The following is a 6734-nucleotide window of genomic DNA, read 5'->3' as shown; positions in this document are numbered from 1 at the left end:
AGAAATGTTTGCTTGCATATGTATGTATGCTGGGAAAGGCAACCATGGGAAAACAACAATTATGAGAGGGTGTAGGCCTTGAAAGAAAGAGCCAAGAAAAGACAAAAGATGGTCTTCAAATTCTTAATTTATTTTGTATTACATCAGTTGGCTTCTTGATATAATACAGAAACTGAAAAGTTTAGTTAAACAACATGTTTAGATTTTAGGGGAGGAAAGACAAATCCAACTCTAAATCCAGCATTTATTTACTTGAATAGGAACTAGGAAATGAAGAGAAACAGAGTTATTTGAGAGACAGCTGTAAAGTTTACCATATGGCATGTTCCTTTTGTTTGATGGTTATAGCTACCTTGTTTTCTTAAGTATCTACTCATATAGTATTCTTGGACTTCTGGAGATCAGTTTTCCTGTGAAGATAAAAACAAAGCATTTTCCTTTCCTTTGGGAGGCTTTTATTTAGTTTATGAGATATAACTCAGTAAATACCAGTCAGTTGTCCTTGTCAAGAGGGTTGTCTTTTTCAACTCTAATCTTGATCAATTTTGATGGTATCCAAAGTTTTTCTTCTCCTGTGGAAACAAGTGCAAAACCCAACGTAACACATGTCCAGGCTTCCATACCGAGGTCAGTACATTTTTGAAGTACACTGGTTGATTCAGTTCAGCAGTTTTTTTTCCCGTAGTTCAGTGTCTTTCCAAAGGTGTTTGTCCTTTGTCATTGGTATTAAGAAAGTTTAGTGTCAATAGAGCATTATGCAACCTATGTTTGAGGGGTTTTGACTTAACAGCTTGCCTATGGAGCATCTCCTTAAGCATCCTATTAGATCTCTCAACAACTGCTTGTCCTGTAGGATTGTGTGGTGATGGGGAATGTACTGTGTATGTTTATCTTATTGATTGTTAAATAAAATACTGTTTGGCCAATGAGATAGCAAGTTAGACTGGACTAGGAGTCAAAGAGGATTCTGGGAAATGTAATAGAGGAGTGCTGATCCAGGCAGGAAGTGGCATAGCAAGGAGACTCATATTTAAGCAAAGGAGAAACAGGAAGGGCCCTCTTTTCCCTTCCACTCCTGCTCCAGTGGCAGGATGTCAGCCACTGGCAAGTAGGGATGCCAAAAAGGTGTCCGATAAGATAAGTCTTATAAAATATATAGGTTTATGATAGTTAAGACTGAGCTAACAGATGAGAATCCTAGTCATTGGCCAAGCAGGATTGAACCTAATACAAGTTTCTGTGTATTTATTTGGGACCAAACTCAGTAGGGCAGCTGGCATAAAGCTCACACGTGGTGGTGGGGTTCAGGTGGCTTTTGGCGGAAAGATTTATCGTAACAGTGTGGTATACCTGTGACATGCTTTATGTTATAATATTTGAAGAACTGTTCCTTTTTTGTGGAGACATATGCTGAAGCATTGTCAGTTTTTATCTGTGCAGGTATGCCCATAACCGCCATCACCTCTAGCAGGTGTGTAATAACAGAATCAGCTTTTTCAGAGTTGAGAGCAGTAGCCCATTGGAAACCTGAGAATGTGTCAATAGTATGAAACACATATTTCAAATTTCCAAATTCTGTAAAGTGAAATATATCCGTCTGCCAGATCTCATTCCTCCAAATGCCTTTAGAATTACAGCCTGCTGGCAGTGGAGATTGGTTATGAAAGGAACAAGTAGGACAGTTTCTCAATATCTCCTTGGCTTGTTGCCAAGTGATGGAGAAATCCTTTTTTAAACCTTTGCTATTTACATGATGTTTTTATGAAATTCTGAGGCTTCTAGCACAGTGCCAATTAATAAACAATTAGTCATTGCCTTGTGCTAGTGGGCCTGGCAGACCCGTATGGGATCTGATATGCGTAATGTATAGAGGATTACTTCTGTTTCTGATTGTTTCCTCGTTGTAAGAACAACAAGGTTAATTCAGTATTATCAGGCCCAGCTAGCTCAGTCTGTAGAGCATGAGACTCTTAATCTCAGGGTTGTGGGTTCGATCCCCACATTGGGCACCAGGTGTACCCAGAGGCTGCATGTTAAGATATCTTTATTCAAATAATACTGGCCAAGCACAAACCAGAGTTTGCCCACAGGCAACAAGATAGGGAGGCCAGAGACAGAGCTCCCACGTCTCTGCTGCATCTTAAGAACTCCCCATGCATCATCCTGAACCTCCCCTCACCACGCCCTGACAAGCGTGGTTAAGCCCACCTGTAGCCAGCTCTTAGGAAGCATGGTTACAGTGTCTCCCTACAATAAACACCTTCAAATTTGACATTCAGATACCCAATCTGATTCTATAAAATAATTTAAGGGTAACGTATTAAAATTAAGACTGTTTTTCTTTTGTTATTTATTTATTTCAGAACTTGCTCTTGAAAAGGCGTGAAATGTCAGAGGTGTGAGTGCAGGGGATATAGGCAGCCCCACTCCTGAAGATATGAAGTGTATGAAAAACTAAGAATGACAATTGAGTCCAGAGTTACCATGGTGATCCACTTGGTTTGCAGTAGTTCTTCTCCTAAGCCACTTCCCCCCTTGCTGTTCTTTTTGAGTCCATGAATTTACTTTTGTGTGCATGCTTGCACACTGTCATTGTTAAAAACTAAAGAAAAAGTCTGACTACATTCAAAACATCTGCTGTATGGAATGATGCCCTGTGCCTGTGTATCCTAACAGAGATAGAGAGGGATGTTTAAATGATAGTTTTGGTCATGAGGGAATCTAAAGCACAAGTTACGATGGAAAGGGTGAACATTTTAAAAACAGTGTCAGGCAATATTTGTGTGTTGGTTTAATAGGAGCACTTCTTGGCAAATGTGTGAGGACTTACATGGTTCTGTGGAACAAGTTAAAAGAAATGGCTTTCAAAGGTGTTTTCAACATCTAGTGAGATGATCAATACCATATTACTCCTGTCAGAATGGCCAAAATAAAAAACACCAATGAGAGTTTATGTTGGAGAGGATGTGGAGAATGGGGAACACTCCTCCATTGCCAGTAGGAGTGCCAATTTGTACAGCCATTTTGGAAATCAATATGGCTACTCCTCAGGAAATGGGGATCAGTCTACCACAAGATCCAGCAATTCCACTCTTACGCATATACCCAAAATATACACATTCATACAACAAGGACATCTGTTCAATGATTTTCAAAGCAGCACTATTTGTAATAGCCAGAATCTGGAAGCATCATAGATGTCTCTCAACTGAAGAATGGATAGAGAAAATATGGTACATTTACACAATGGAGTTCTACTCAGCAGGAAAAAAAGGGAATCTTGAAATTCACAGGCAAATGGATGGAACTAGAAGAAACTATTCTGAGCAAGGTAACCCACTCACAAAAAGACAAACATGGTATGCACTCACTCACATGTGGATTTTAGACATAGAATAAAGGATTAGCAGCCTACAATCCACACTGCCAGAGAAGCTAGTAAACAAGGAGGACCCTAAGAGAGACATACATGGTCCCCTGGGGAAGGGGAAAGGACAAGATCTCCTGAGCAATTTGGGAGCATGGGGGGAAGGGAGCAGGAGCTAGGGGAATGAGAAGGGGAGAAGTGGAGGGGTGGAGAGGACATGAGGGAGCAGAAAGGTTGAGTCGGGGGAAGAACAGAAGAAAATAAGAAAGAAGATACCATAATACAGGGAGACATTTTAGGTTTACAGAGAAATCAGGCACTAGGGAAATGTCTGGAGATCTACAAAGATGACACCAGCTAACAATCTAAACAACAGAGGAGAGGCTACATTAAATGCCCTTTATATAGGGGACCAAGAGCTGCAAAACCAGCTGTAGTAGATCAGTACTTATCCCTAGCATAGGTGTGGACTTTGGGAGCCCATTCCACAGAGAGAGATACTCCCTTGAGCCAAGACGCACAGGGGTGGGCCTAGGCCTTATCCTAAAGAATATGACAGACTCTGATGGAAGGCCTTACCCTCCCTGTGGAGCAGAATGGGGTTTATGCTAGGTAGGGTTTTAGTTGTGGGTTGGGGGTTTGTAGTGGAGAAGGTGAGGAAGAGGCAACAGGGATTGACATGTAAAACAATCTTGTTTCTAATTCAAATAAAAATTAAAAAAATAAAAAATAAAAGAAATGGCTGTTTTATATATTGATTATTTCTTTGAAATTATATAGAGAGCATCTCTTTAATCTCTCTTGTCAGAAAACATATACCAATGTTTATGATAACCTTCATATTTGAAAATGTAAAATTCTGAAAAATTGTAAATACTTATATAGAGGAAAATAAAAAGAGCAATTATGTCTAGTTTAGGCATTGCCATGGGCCTTTGGTCCTTTGTAAACTTCAATGCTAGATTCTTTTTCCTCAATTAAAAACCTTTAACTACTTAAATGGAATATATACCAGAACAATTCTATTTATCCTGTTTGTATGAGTGGGACTCTGAGAAAAGAAGAGTACTGGTGGGAATAGGTGGGATTAAGTATGAAATATATCCTATATTTGTAAGGAAGTTATAAACTTAAGAGGTACAATGATGAGTACACAGGATTACTTATAAATGCAGTCTTCTATTTGCATAAAAAATAGATCAGTTGGGATAGAATAGAAGACCTGGAAACAAAAGACCATAGATATAACCACTTAATTTTGACAACAGAGGAGGAAATATGCTTTAAAAAAGAGATGGCCTATTCAATAAATGATGGTGGAAAAACTGGATTTCTATCTGCAGAAGAATGAAATTAGATTTGTATCTTTCACCTTGTACAAAAATCAATTAAAATTCACCAAAGGCCTTAATTTAAAACCTGAAACTTGGAAACCTTTCAAGGAACATACAGGATACCCTCAAAGATTTGGGGGCAGGCAAGAACTTTTTAAAGAAAAGCTAAATAAATGAAAACAAATGTTTTGTAAAGAAAAGAAAATCAACAGAGTTAATAGATAACGCAGAGAATGGGACAAAATCTATACCAGCTACAGTACAGACAAAGGGCTAATACACAAAGCATTGCAGAAATTAAATACCAAGGAAATAACTGTGAACCAATAAATGGGCAAGTGGACTGAATAGAGATATTTTCTTAAAAAAAACCATACAAATGCGTAAAATATATTTTAACTTTTAAGGATTTAAGTTTTGATTTAAATATGTAAAATTTAAAGGAAAGTTGCCATAGTCTTTTGGGATTCATTAAATTAAACCTGCTTTGAGATTTCATGTCATCACAGTTAGAAAGGCTATCATCAAACAACCTGACCATAAATATTAGACAGGATCTGAAGAGAAGGGAACATCATCCATTGTTGGTGGGGTGCAAATTCATACAGACATTGCAGAAATAAATCCATTTGGATGTTTCTCAAACAGTTTTTAAAAAACCTATCATCCATATGACCCATTTCCCTCCTAGGTATATGTAAAATCTATAGCATCCCATGTTCTGCCACAGAGATATTTGTTTACCCCTATTCTTGCTTCTGCTTTGTATGCTGTAATTAAGGATTGGAATTAACTTCATTGTCCACCAGCAGATGAATGCATAATGAAAATTTGCTGCATACACTGAAATAAAATACTACTCATCTCCCAGGCAAAATTCAGGGAAAAATTTGGGTGAACTTAGAATGTTAAATATTAAGGAAGTTCCCACAATTTCAGAAGGAAATGCCTATTCCCTTTCAAATGTGAGACCCTGCATCAGTAGTGATGATCATTCCTAATTCCAAAGCCTAGATTATGTTCCTGACTTTTAACTTAATTTAAAGAGAGACAGAGACAGACAAAGAGATACAGGGGACAAACAGACAGACAGACAGACAGACAGACAGACAGACAGACACACACACACACACACACACACACACACACACACACACACACACACACACACACACACAGAGAGTCTGCATACAATTGCACATGTGCTATACTTACGCATGGAGACTATAAGATAGCAGTAGGAAGTTGGTTCTCTCCTTCAATGTGGATTCTAGGAATGCGACCAAGTCTTGTATAGCAAGGTTTTTTTCACCCACTGAGCTTTCCACTGGCCCTTGTTAACGTGGCTCTCATGAAATCACCATAGAAAGCAAAAAAGAAAGAAAGAAAAGAAAAACAGCCAAAAGATACTTTAAAAATTAATCAATGGTCTTAGTCCTCTGGGATTAATTAAATTAATTAATCAAATTGAAACTACTTTGATATACCACCTCATCACTGTCAAAATGACTATCATTAACAAATCTGACAACAACTATTAAGATGTTGAGAGAAGTGACTATATATATATATATATTGATATATTGGGAAATTACCAATACAGAGTCAGGTAGAAATATAAGGGTATTTAATAGGGAAAAGCCTTACTTACAGAGCAATCTAGCCAGCCGGTGTGGCAGCAGTCTATCCAGCAAGTACAAAAGTGAAACCGAAAGAGAAATGCAGTCCCAAGCGTGGTTAGGCACACCTGTAGCCAGCCCCTAAATAGGCGTGGCTACAGCTTCCCCACACACACACACACACACACAACACACACACACACACACACATATATATATTATATATATATATATATATATATATATTGCTTGAACCATTATATTCTGCTTCATTTGGCTACCTCTGTGTTTCTGAGTATGCAATTTCTTGAGTAAAACGGCAATGGGCATCATTGTTTAACACTTACCTACATGTTTTTAATACTTACTCTATGCATTTTTGTTTTAGACATGTGTATTAATTGTTTTACTCAT

At 38.0% G+C, this 6734-nt stretch overlaps 1 long non-coding RNA gene and 1 other non-coding gene across 2 annotated transcripts; one reads left to right on the top strand and one right to left on the bottom strand.

Moving 5' to 3' along the window:
- Positions 1 to 350: 350 nt before the first annotated feature.
- Positions 351 to 6406, bottom strand: LOC113833607. Its single transcript, XR_003481649.2, has 3 exons — positions 6353 to 6406; positions 5917 to 6110; positions 351 to 572 (listed from the first exon to the last, which is right to left on the bottom strand). It is a non-coding gene; the product is annotated as an uncharacterized LOC113833607 (long non-coding RNA).
- On the top strand, positions 1937 to 2009 carry Trnak-cuu. The gene has a single exon. It is a non-coding gene; the product is annotated as a tRNA-Lys (tRNA).
- Positions 6407 to 6734: the final 328 nt, after the last annotated feature.

The sequence above is a fragment of the Cricetulus griseus genome, chromosome 2, assembly GCF_003668045.3.
Source record: "Cricetulus griseus strain 17A/GY chromosome 2, alternate assembly CriGri-PICRH-1.0, whole genome shotgun sequence".
Taxonomy (NCBI): Eukaryota; Metazoa; Chordata; class Mammalia; order Rodentia; family Cricetidae; genus Cricetulus; species Cricetulus griseus.
Note: the sequence above shows the minus strand (reverse complement) of the source record. Positions and strands in the feature narration are given on the sequence as shown.